The sequence below is a fragment of the Amborella trichopoda genome, chromosome 4 (genome assembly GCF_054954075.1).
Source record: "Amborella trichopoda isolate Santa Cruz 75 chromosome 4, AtrichopodaSantaCruz75HAP2 v2.0, whole genome shotgun sequence".
In the NCBI taxonomy this organism is placed as follows: Eukaryota; Viridiplantae; Streptophyta; class Magnoliopsida; order Amborellales; family Amborellaceae; genus Amborella; species Amborella trichopoda.
Window position 1 is genome coordinate 27,778,512 of NC_142339.1, and position 12,124 is coordinate 27,790,635.

Below are 12,124 nucleotides of genomic sequence, written 5' to 3' on the forward strand. Positions count from 1 at the left end.
GGGTTGAAGACTCGCAATTGTTGAAGAGTCTTTTTTATTGTGGGTGTTAGTTGGTTGTGGGCCATGTTTTTGTTTGAATTATTCTATGCACTTTAATTGTTGGGCCTTTGGTGCCTTGGACATCACTGTAAATACTTTGGAGTTATGTATATATATTTGGTTTTAATTTGATCAGTATTTGCATGTTGTGTTGGGAGTTTTTAGTTTTCTTTCGTGGTTTGCTTTGATTCCGACTTTATGAAGCGATGAGTGCACTCCGACCTGAGTAGTATTCTCTACCCTTGCATCACGAACCCGCACTCTGTCGCTCTCTGGCATGAATAGAAGGGGTTCGGGGGCGAGGTCGTGATACCTCTCTAATCGCTCTCTCTACTGTCTCTCAGATCTCTAATCTCCTCGCTCAAATCTCTATCTACTCTCTCGATCTTTAATCAGTAATCTCTCTCTCTACTTTCTTTCAGATCTCTCTCTGGCCTCTCTACTCTCTCGGTCCCTGTCTACTCTCTCTCAGATCTCTCTAATCTCTCTCTACTCTATCACACTCTCTCTCAGACTTCTTTAATCTCTCTATTTTCTCTACTCTCTCTCTGTTTTCTCTATCTCTTTCTCTCAGATTTCTCTCGATCTTTCTCGGACCTCTCTCTACTCTCTCGGTCTCCGCAATCTACCTATGACAACTGACATCTGTGTCGACCCCTCTCTCTCTCCTCTCCTAATTTCCTCCCTCTAGGAAATTTCTGTCTCTTAGATAATAGTACATTGGGCCTTGCTCAACCACAATTTTCTTTGGACCCGTAGTTTTCTATGGATACAAACTCAATTTTTCTTATAGGCTCTCTCTTTTGTCTAAAAAATATCCAACATTTCCTTTCAAATGGAAAAATTTGAGTCTTTTTAGTTTGTATCCATTAAACTCAATGGCACCAACTACACTTTCTGGGCCTCATTTATGCGGAATATCATTCATGGAAAAGGCCTCCTCATATACATAGATGGGACTCAAAAGAAACTTGATGAGCTAGGAAAAATAGAAGAATGGGGCATAAACAATGCTCAAATTATAATATAGATGATGGGTTCATCGTAAAGTAATATGGGATCAATCTGAGCACTTTCAAAACTGCTTGAGAAGCAAGGAAATTTCTTGAGGAAATTTATAATTAGACTAATTAGGCACAAAAGTACTAGTTAGTACAGGAACTTCACTTTCGCTCCCTTAGACAGGGAGAGCAGTCCAATTAGGACTTTTACTCTTCCACAAAGACGCGTTGGGATGCTCTAGCACTCATGGAACTTACGATTGAAGATGGTCCTAACACATAAATAATTGCCAAATCTTTAGAGGAATTTCAAGATGGTCCTAGCAATCCGTCTAGAGTTTGAAAGTGTCAGAAATGACCTGTCCACATAAGCTCTCTCCCCACCCTGAATCAAGCTCTTTCTGAGCAAATTGCAGAAGAAAACCAAGATTAAATCTCTTAACTCAGGTTTTAACAGAGAAACAATTTTTGTGACAGCCTAATCTCAAAGATTAAATGTGCATAAACGACATCAGCGTAATTCGTACTATGTCCCTCACAAGAACATGTCATCTGTCATATATAATTATTGTAAAGAACTGGGACACATCAAGTACACATGCCCAAAGAAGAAACACATCTTCGCTGTTGTTGCTAGTACAAGTCAACCATTGATCAAGTACCCTTCAACTCAAACTAGATATCACAGTCCTACTCCTATTTCACTAACTGTGACATTTACACTTGAACAAGTGCAGTCTATGCTTTCCCTATCACATCTTGCCTCTAAACCATGCCATCTTTCTCAAGTAACTTTGTTTCTACCTCTTGGCTGATCGACTCAAGAGCCTCTCATCATATGACCTCCAATGAGTCAATCCTAGTTTATTACAAGTCTTTTTTTTATACTATCTATACTGCTGATGAAGTCACTATGAAATTTTAAAAAATGGGCTCTATATCTCTTACTTCTGTCCCTTTTAATAAATTAAGGGTTTCTGATGTTTACCATGTTCCCTCACTTACCATGAATTTATTATCTGTCGCTCAGATTACCTGTTCGAACTGTAATGTTGTTTTTTCTCCATCTTGTTGCTATATTTCGGATCGACAGTCAGGACAATTGATTGGGTCTGGGTGTAAATTTGGAAATTTGTAGTACTTGGAACGTCTGCATATGCCCACCTCTTTTGTCAATGTTGTTTCTACTATTGATGATGCATCTCTATGGCATCAATGTCTTGGTCACATCTGTGGTTCTCATTTATAGTCCTTATTTTCCCACAATATGCTTGGTACTGTTAGAAATAAATTTTTTATTAATGTCCAACATTCTATAACTTGTAAATTTGCTAAATCTCATGCTTTACCTTTTTCTCGAAGTACTTTCATTTCATCTTCTATGAGCTACCTTGTTCATATTGACGTATAGGGCCTTGCGCCTATTATGTCTAAAGGAGGGTCCCGATATTTTGTAACCGCCATTCATTGAAGAGATTCTCCAATCCAAGTCGTCAACAAAAACTAGGAAGAGCACGTCGACAATTCGAGATAGAAGTTTTTATCAGGAAATTGATTGCCTAGCCCAGATCGATACCCTGGTTCCAACGGTAACCATCTTGCTAAGGCTCACATTGCTGATAGGTTTAGACTTTCAGAATAGCCACCAAAGAGCCCCTGACTAAGCCCGGTATATTGGATGTAAGCCCCCAAAGAGACACCCCCCGTGCCATCAGTCCAAGTCCTGGTGAAGCAGTTCATATGCCCCATTAATGGCCCTCCTCGATTGTCTATCCAAAACCAATATAGACCGACCAAAGGTTCAGTGTAAAAGGGGAAGGAAACCATTAAAAGGCCCCCTGCCGCTCGCCTTTCAAGAAAATATCAAAGGTTCAGTGTAAAAAGGAAAGGACCCCCTTAAGCAAGCCTTTGGCCACTAGCCTTTCAAGAAAAGATCAAAGGTTCAGTATAAAGGGGAAGGAAGCCCTTAAGCAAGCCCCCCCGCCACTAGCCTTTCAAAGAAAACTTTGATGGATTGGGAAAGAAGTCTTTAAGCAAGGCCCCCCGACTCCCAAACACATCTGGATTCTGATAATATTGGGAAGGAAGCCCTTAAGCAAGGCCCTCAGTTGTTGGAACAAAAAAAACCACTAGATTGAGATCAAGCCCCAAAGGCACCCACTAGTTGGCTCATTAGGAAGTATTGTTCAGTTGGGAAAGTAAGTTGTTCCACAACGCACCCGGTCAGCATACTCCCCTAAAAAATGGATTCTAGCAGTATTGGTTCATCAAGCCCGTAAAAGGCCCCCAATTAAGCTCTCTTCCTTCGGTCATCCCTCAAGGAAGAAGCTTGGAATGGTCTTCCCCTTAAGGATCGTGTTGATAGCGATGATCAAGAAGAAAAATATTGTTGAGAGAGAATAAAAGCATTTTAGTAAGGATTTGAAAGATGAACTTCGTCGAGTTTTTTGTTTTGAATATTACACTTCTCGCTTCTCTCGAAGAGTAGCATTCAGCGAGGAAAGTTGTTATACATCATTTTTTATGTACTTGTATCCCCGGGGTGAATAAGGAGAGAGCATGTACTAACCTGGTTCCGTCGGTGCCCAAGACATCTCCGGACCACGGGAACACTGTAACAATAAGCTTAAAATTGTGCAACCTTTGGAGAAGTGTCAGAATGCCTTCAAATTGCATGAGATGTTAGTTTTGGATACCCTAATGATACCCACAAAGTTTCGTCACATTCTGACAAGTTTTGATAAGATCAGGACGAAACTTGGTTTTCAAGCCAAGTTCTATCATGCTAAAAATAGACCCTATTACTATAGCCCTATTTTTTGGGTCTCCATTGGATCCGAAACTTCGAGAAACCCCCAGCTACTAAATTTCAGCTCAATGGGATCCTCCAAGACAATTCTAGGCCCAACTTACCATAAAAATGTGGGTTCTACACTAGTTTCTATTTATGGAAACTGTGTTTTCTCATTTGGGATGGTTTTCAAATGCTCATAACTCGCTCGTTTTGAGTCTAATTACGCTCAAATTCAGACACAAGCTAGATCTCGACGACTCGCTCATTTTGACATATGGCACGCATCCTGACATAGCCCGAAATGAGAGAATTTCTGGACAAAAGATGGACTCGAAACATGAAAATTCAAATTTTATAAAGAAGAACATCCAATCCTTTGAGAGGTCATACATGAATATCTCGATGTCGGATCGTCACAAGTATGGGTCTGTTACGCCCGTGCTTTGAAGAACTACAATTTGATATAATTTTTATATATTATCAGAGGTCGGATGACACAAAGTTTAAGGTCGAAAATGGACTACTTTTTTGTTTTCCATAATCCCATTTTCCGACGAATTTCCAAAATTGGAGATCACAAACGGAGACCAAAATAGCCGAAATTTATCACAAAATGATCGCGATAGTGTCCTCTTTAATTTGTGATCAAAATGAATGTTTGGAACATCATAGATCGTGCTAGATTGGTGGTCGAAGATTCACAAAGTTTATGGACTTGGTTGGATTTTGGGTTCTTCCATAAAAATCCGTTTCATGAGGATCAAAGATTATCAAAATGTGTGCAATAGTTCAAGCATCGACTCTACGAGGACCGTAAGCATCTGAAAAAGCTCCCAAGGCCTAGCAATGGCAAGAAGCTCCTCACGAAGGGATGGTTTTATCATTTGTTGAAAAGTGTCTAGGGGTATTTTGGTCATTTAGTTCAAAAATGAGATTAATATTTTAATTCATAAAATGTGTTTTTTTTTTTTACATATTTGGGTGTTTTTTTTTACAATTTTCAACCCTTGTTTAGTGGTTGCTCTATATAAGGAATCTAAGTCAATTGTAATAGAACTCTGGGAATTGTCTTGAATTTTCTTAAATACTTGAGCATTTTATAGTGAAATTCTTGAATTGTTAGCTTGTTCGTTTACTTTGCTTTCAAGTTCAAGATTCAAGATGAGAGGAGAGAGAAACATTTCCTAGAGACAGAAAATACCCTAGATCCCTATGGTTAAGTGCCTCGATCTCGCCCTCCAGGTCAAGTTAACTTGGTGGAGTGGTTCCGGGTTCGAGATGGACTCGGAACCTGAGATCGCTCTCTTGAAAACCACATAAAGAAGACGTGGGTAGGAGTACCAACCGGTGAGAGAAGAATTAGGGTCGTGAGGCGGGACTTACCTCATATAGGTCCGTGACACGCTCGGATTGGCTTGCGTGGGCGCCCTCTTAGATCACATTGGAATGCCCCCTGGCCTGTGGCTGGTTTGGAACCGCCTCCCTTGACCTGTTTCTCCTTTCTTACAAACACACACACACACACACACATTAAAAGGAAAGACAAGTGGGAATAGGTCCCCACCTTGTTACAGGGCGAAGTGAAAGTGAGAGAAGAAATTTGACCGGGCGGCTAGACTGACATAATGGCTAGACCAGTACAGTGACTGATTTGACGTGGTAGCAAGATGGGCACGGTAACTCAGACCGGCATGGCGGCAATACTACTCGACGATATAACCAACACCAACCAGATTGGTACGATGGCGAGTCTGACGTGGTAGCAAGACGAGCACGATAACTCAAATTGGCACGGCGGCAATACTGCTCGGCAACAGAACTAACACTGATGATGGTTAGTCTGATGTGGCAACAAGACGGGCACGGTAGCTCAAACCGACACGGCAGCAATACTACTCAACGACAAGACTACCATGACAATACAAGATTCAACCTGCCCTCTGGTCAAATAAGCGAAGAAGAGAAAGAGAGGGAGTGAAGACTAGCTCAACTCTTGCTAAGTCTTTTAAAAGAGACAAAAGTGGAAATAAAAATGATGGGAAATGAGATGAAAGGAAAATAAAAGAGGTGAATTAAAATAAAATAACATTAGAAAATGGAATTAAAAAAAAATAAAAATAGGATGGGTAAAGGATGAATTAAAAATGAAATGGAGTTAAGTAAAACAAAAATAAAAAGGATGGATGAAACTAAAATAAGATGAGATAATAAAATAAATGAGTGAAATAGAGTAAGGTATGGTGGGATAAAATAAGTGAAATAAAATAGGATGGATTAAGGGAAAATAAATTAAAATGAATGAGGTAAATAAAAATAAAGTGGGCGAACATAAAATGGAGTGGAATAAAAGCAAATAGCATGAAATAAGCTAAGGGTAAAATGAGGAATAAAGAAAAAGGGAAGGGCTTGTTATTGGATTGTTTAGGTATTACGTGAATAGAAGAGGATAACATTGGATAAGAGAAAAAGGAATAAATTTAGTTTAGAAAGAGAGAGAGAGAGAGTTAAAAGGGTAAAGGTTGTTTAAGAGAAAGAAGGGGACTTGAGGTTGGGTGAAGTGAAGAGAGGTGGACGAAATCAACGAAAACTTAAAACGAAAAGAAAAAGACGAAAACGAAAAATAGAACAGCGGGCGTTTTGTTTGTGGGTTTTTACAGAGAGGGAGAAAACGGAAATTTGCAGAGAAGGAAATGGAAAGATGATCGAGTGGGGTTGGAGACCGAAAGAGGCGGAGATGGCTTAGCAAGATTGGAGCATGGTTGCAGGAAGCAAAGAAAAGGTGGGCGAGTGGTTGTAGATGGGTGGAGCAGTGTGGCGGAGATGGAGTTGGACGCAGCAGGGTGGAGGAAATTGAGGTGAGAGAGTTGAAGGTGGTGGGCAAGAGAGGTGGTGGCGGGCAAGAGAGGTGGTGGCTCAAGTCGCCACCTGGTTCTAGTGATGAAAGGAGTTGGAGGTGGCTGAGAGCAGAGGGGGGACTACGTGTACAGCAGAGGATTAGAGAGAAAGCAATGGCCGGTGGCAGTGAGATGCTTGAGAGCAGAGCAGTGACGGTGAAAGATAGTGGAAAAAGTTGTTTGGTGGTGGGTTGTGATGGAGTAGAGGCACACGACTGTGGAGTTGCTCAGCGGCGAAGGTCACGGCCGGGAGGGCTTGGCAATGGAGGTCGTGCTCAGCAGAGGTATGAAGGTAGTGGAGGCGGCAAAAATGAGGAATGGGAATTGCAAAGGATGGGAGACGATAACAGGGAGAGAGCAGGATAACTGAGAAGAAAGGGAGACGATGGGTTGCTGGTTGGAAGAGGAGAATGGATAGAGAAGATGGTAGAGAGGGCTGAGGGGCAGCTGAATGGGAAGGAGGTGAGTGCAGCAGACTTGGTCACAGGCCACGATAGGGTGGATTGCATAAGCTGCGGTAAGGTGGTTGCACAGACGCTGGGTTGGTTGCACACACGGCGATGGGAAGAAAAGTTTTGGGAAAAAGTGATCGCGTGGGAAAAAGGTCGGAAGCTAAATAAAAAGAAAGGGGATGGATGATGGTCATGCGGGACCGCAAGGCGAGAGATGGGAAGGGTGGTCATTAGGGACAACGGGGAAAGAAAGAGAGAAGAAGAGAATGAGAAAGTGAAACACGGACTGCGATGGTTTCCGCCATTCATGAAACAAGAGAGACAAAGATGGAGAAAGAGGAGAGAGGAGAGAAAAAAGAGAAAGAATGAGAAAGAGAAGAGAGAAGAGAGAGAAAAAAAACAAAGATGAAAGAGAAAAAAAGAGAGAAAAGAGAGAAAAGAAAGAGCAAGTGAGAAGAGAGAAAAGAGGGGGGGATAAGGGAGAAGAGAGAGAAAGAAGGTTACCTTAAGCTAAGGTGTATTGGCTAATTTCTTTTTTCTCTCTCAATAAATGTGTCCCAATAATAAAGAAAGATCAAAATTTTATTAAACAAAGTGCAGTCTTTATACAATGATATCACGTGATATATATAGACTTTTACCCAAACATGGGTGGATTGATCAAAATTAACTATAATTTATGATAATTACAATTTATTTGAATTAAAAAATATCTAAAAATGAGTGTAAACTAACGGTTTTGCACCTGCTCAACAATACACGAAATTTTCAAACAGTCCCTGTTGCTGCCCTAGAACGTGCGTGATCTTCCATTGATGATTCGGGTTTGCTCCGTCGCCTGTTTGGTCGAAAGATGATTACTTTCTCATTGAGCTCGGCATGACGATCGATTTGATACCAACTTCTAATCACGAATCGCGTTTTTAGACCACGATCATGTGACTTAAAATTTGTATGAATATTGAAAACTTCTTATCAATATTGTGCTTGTTTCTTAATGTTTTTCTTTGATTTCTTCGCTGAATTGCACTGAGCATGCCGTCACGATCGAGTTGCAACAAACGCAGCTTAATTTCGTGCTCGGACGAAGATTTCGTCGTCTTAGGTTTTTGGCTGAATCTTAAAATTCGGTGGCTAGAATCTGCAGCAACTTTGATGCCTTCGTGTGCCGAATCCAACCGTTCATTATACACAGGGTTTGGACTAGACATAGCCTCGGGCCTTACGTATATGATGCAATTGGTTTCGCGTTGATTGGGTCCGCGAGCATCGTGATATGGCTGCTCGAGTGGATCGTATTACTGCTAATTTTTCTGCAACTGTCTTCATGAATCTTCAACGCTCTCTAGTTTTTCTCCCTGCTCGAGCATCATTACGGGGCGTGCCACATATCAAAACGCTCATCTTAACGAGACGAACACGATCCGACTCCTAACGAGTGAGATATGAACCTCTAAAGTTGCTGCTCGTGACTATACAAACCAGTCTTATTTAATGGAGATTGGTGCAAGGAGGCCGCACGATAATAGCATGCGTCCTACCTCTTTTTAATGTTTCACCCATAACTTTGGCTTGGAACATCCATTTAAGTCGAAACTTGACCCCTAGGGGTTTTTAACCGTGTCAGATCCAATGGTAGTGTTCTCGCAGCTATTTGACGCACCGAAAATAGAGTTTTAGTTATGGCGTCCGTTTCAAGGTGCTAGAGGCTGATTTTTTTGAAATTGTTTTTTTGTCTACACTGCCTTAGACATGGCGGATTGCGACGAAACTTGGCAAGTGACCTTTTGATGTCCTTAAGAAGATTCTAACCCATTCTGAGATTGTCAAAAGTTACACTATATGTCAGGGATTTATTGACCGGCTTCTTTTTTATTCCACATTGGGGACCCAAGGTGCTGAAAAATGTGTTCAAACATCTACACTTCCTAGAACCCCAAAATTCCATTTACCTTAGGATTTCCAACTCCCAACCCCATACTCCCTAGGATTCCTATCTTTCATACACCTTATAACTCCTAGCTCCCAACCCTATCCCATACACCTTACACCCTACCTTAGCTTGCTTACACCATAGCCTACACCATACACCATAGTTCATCATATAACTTAGCTTATCCTAAGTTATCCTATACCTTACCCTATACCATATACCCTAGTCTCCATACACCACACCTCAACCTAACTTACCCAAACCATACACCTAAGCCGTGGACCCTTGTCTTGACCTATCAAGACCAAGATGTCTTTCTCTCTCATGTGCATACAAAGGGACCGATGGAGGTGCACCAAAGCTCAAGCCCGTTCTAAGTCCACTCTTTCTCCTCTCTCTTTCTCTCTTTCTCTCTCTTTCTCTCTTCTTTCTCTCTCTTCTCTCTTTTTTTTCTCTCCTTCTTCTCTCATTCTCTCTCCTCTCTTTCTCTCTCTCATTCTCTCTCCTCTCTTTCTCTCTCTCCCTCTCTTTCTCTCTCTCACTCAGACCCAGGTCGGGTCCGAGCACCCCCTTTTTTCTTTCTTTATCTCTCTCTCTTTGCTTACTCCCTCTTTCTCTCGTCCAGGAAGTCACAGACCTGCACCTACGGCTGGCCCGATTCCTTTTCCTCTCGCCCGATTCCTCCTCCTCTCTTTTCCTTTCTTTCACTCTCTTTTCTCTCTCATTCTCTCTCCGTTCATGCTTATCCACTCTCTCTCTCTCCAACTACCCTACCCGCTCTCTCTCTGCATCTACCATATCCGCCCCTCTCTTAAACACCCCTATCCACCTCTCTCTCTCTCTCCATCTACCATATCTGCCCCTCTTAAACACCCCTATTTGCCTCTCTCTCTCTCTCTCTCTCTCTTTTAACATCTCTATACACATCTCTCGTCTAACCTCTATATGCTCCTCTCTCATCTTTCCATCCGCCCTACCGCCTCTACCCATTCATCTTCCCTTAGGGTCTAGACCCGAACTATAGGTGGGTCCATGATCCTTTGACTCCATTCATCTCACCTAAAACACTCCTTTGTCCCTCTAAGTCAATTCTTCATTTGAGGTCGTTCTGAGATAATGCCCTAGGGTTCTAACTCTCGAATTGCTACTCTAACCATCTGCTCGTATAGTAAAGTCGGGACATAAGAGATACTGATTCTATTACACTCGGTCACTCGGGTTGGGGTCATCATGAGTCAACTTTCTTTAGAGTTCGGACCCTTTCACTATTTTAATCATCGAGTCACACAGTGTTTGGGTTGTGAAGGACTTTCATCTCCTTTTCTCATTCTCTCTTTTTCTCTTCCTTGATCACTTTTAAAGGGCTCTTTGGTTTAGTGACATAGTTGTAGATTCACTCATATAACTCCACTTTCCAAACCCTTTGGTTACCAAGACTTCAAGCCAGGTGTTTTTTCTTGTCTCTGGTAATATCTCTTATGAGAGGTTACGTCGGGAGACTGTCCAATTTTATTTGGGTCATCTCTTCACTTATTTTGTTTGTTTTCTTTGTCATCTTCATTTTCTTCTTCTCATCATTTTTAAACTTTCTCGTTCACCCATTCTTATCATCATTCTTACCTCTCTTTCTTATTTCTTTAAGCATCTCTACCCCCAAAACTAGAGCCATTTACTCTAAAAGTACATCAAAGAGGAGTATATTCTATTTGGATTTCATTAGCAGTTTTCAAGTGGAAGTCCAGGTGAGGTGTTGAGTTTAGAGAAGGTTTCGAATTCAAACCGTGCTGCTAGACAGCCGGAGGACATTCGTTCATTGATCTAAGAGGGCAATAGCATCCCATGAACTCAAGCCGTGGTGACGTAGGTGCTTGTGTCCATCTCTTCATCGCTTTAAATTCCTCTCATAGTTAGACATACCTATCTGCACATGACACACGAGCCGCTCACACCCCCGCGACGTCACATGGTTGTTCGAGATGGGGTCAATCGAACTCGAGTCCTTGAGGGAGCTAGAGCGAGGTAGATCTAGGCCCGACTAGCAAGTACAACAACTGGCGCAACAGTTTGCGAGCCTCAATAATGGGCAATATGGTGATCTTTCAGTCCAAGAGGATATCGAGTACAAGCCTTTTCACTTTTGCGCTCCGTGTGTGGAGTCGGGTGATGAGAATAATGATAGAGACCTAGATGTGGGGAACATCACTTTAGAGTTTTCGATTTGAAGGATGAGATTTTTTTTTATTTTGACACAGATTGCATGGAAAGTCAGCAAATTGTATATTGGGATTCACCACCAATCTTCGATATACCCTCAAAATAACAATTAGATCTTTTAAAAGGTATGATATATGATAAAGATCATGATGATGATGAAGCTATTTTGAAAGAAGGTTAAGTTGTTGATTCAATTATTGATCTCAAAGATGCACTCATAGTGTGTCCTAGAGCTGAGCGTGGGAAAATTCTGCAAGGTTACATCGTTGAAGTGATGCAACTTCAACAAGTTTATGTGATTAAAAATATTCTATCGACATACAATAACCTTTTCCTCGAAGGTTTCTCTATTCCAATGCATAATCATTGCATTTTGCTCATTGCAGTATCTCGCAAGTCCCATGATAATATTTACAATATTCGAGTTGAAGAATGTTGCAGGACTAACAGCAATTTCATCTTAGCACACTTCAAAACTCGAGGATGAGTTTTCTCCAACCAGGGGAGAATGATGAAAGGAGAAATTGTTCTCATACTTTATTTTTATTCAACTTTAAATGATGTATATTATAGTTTTAGTTTTAAGGTTTATTTATAAGGGTTTTTAGATTTTAGGAACTCTAGGGTTTTTATAGCTTTTTTATTTATTTCTTCAGTATTATTCACAAGTATTATTCGTGAGTACTATTCACGGGTACCATTTACAGCGATAAAAATGCCATCATGAAAATTGTACTTAAGTTAGAATCTTTTGGTAAAAAGTTAATTATATGGACAAATATTGTCTAAAATAATAA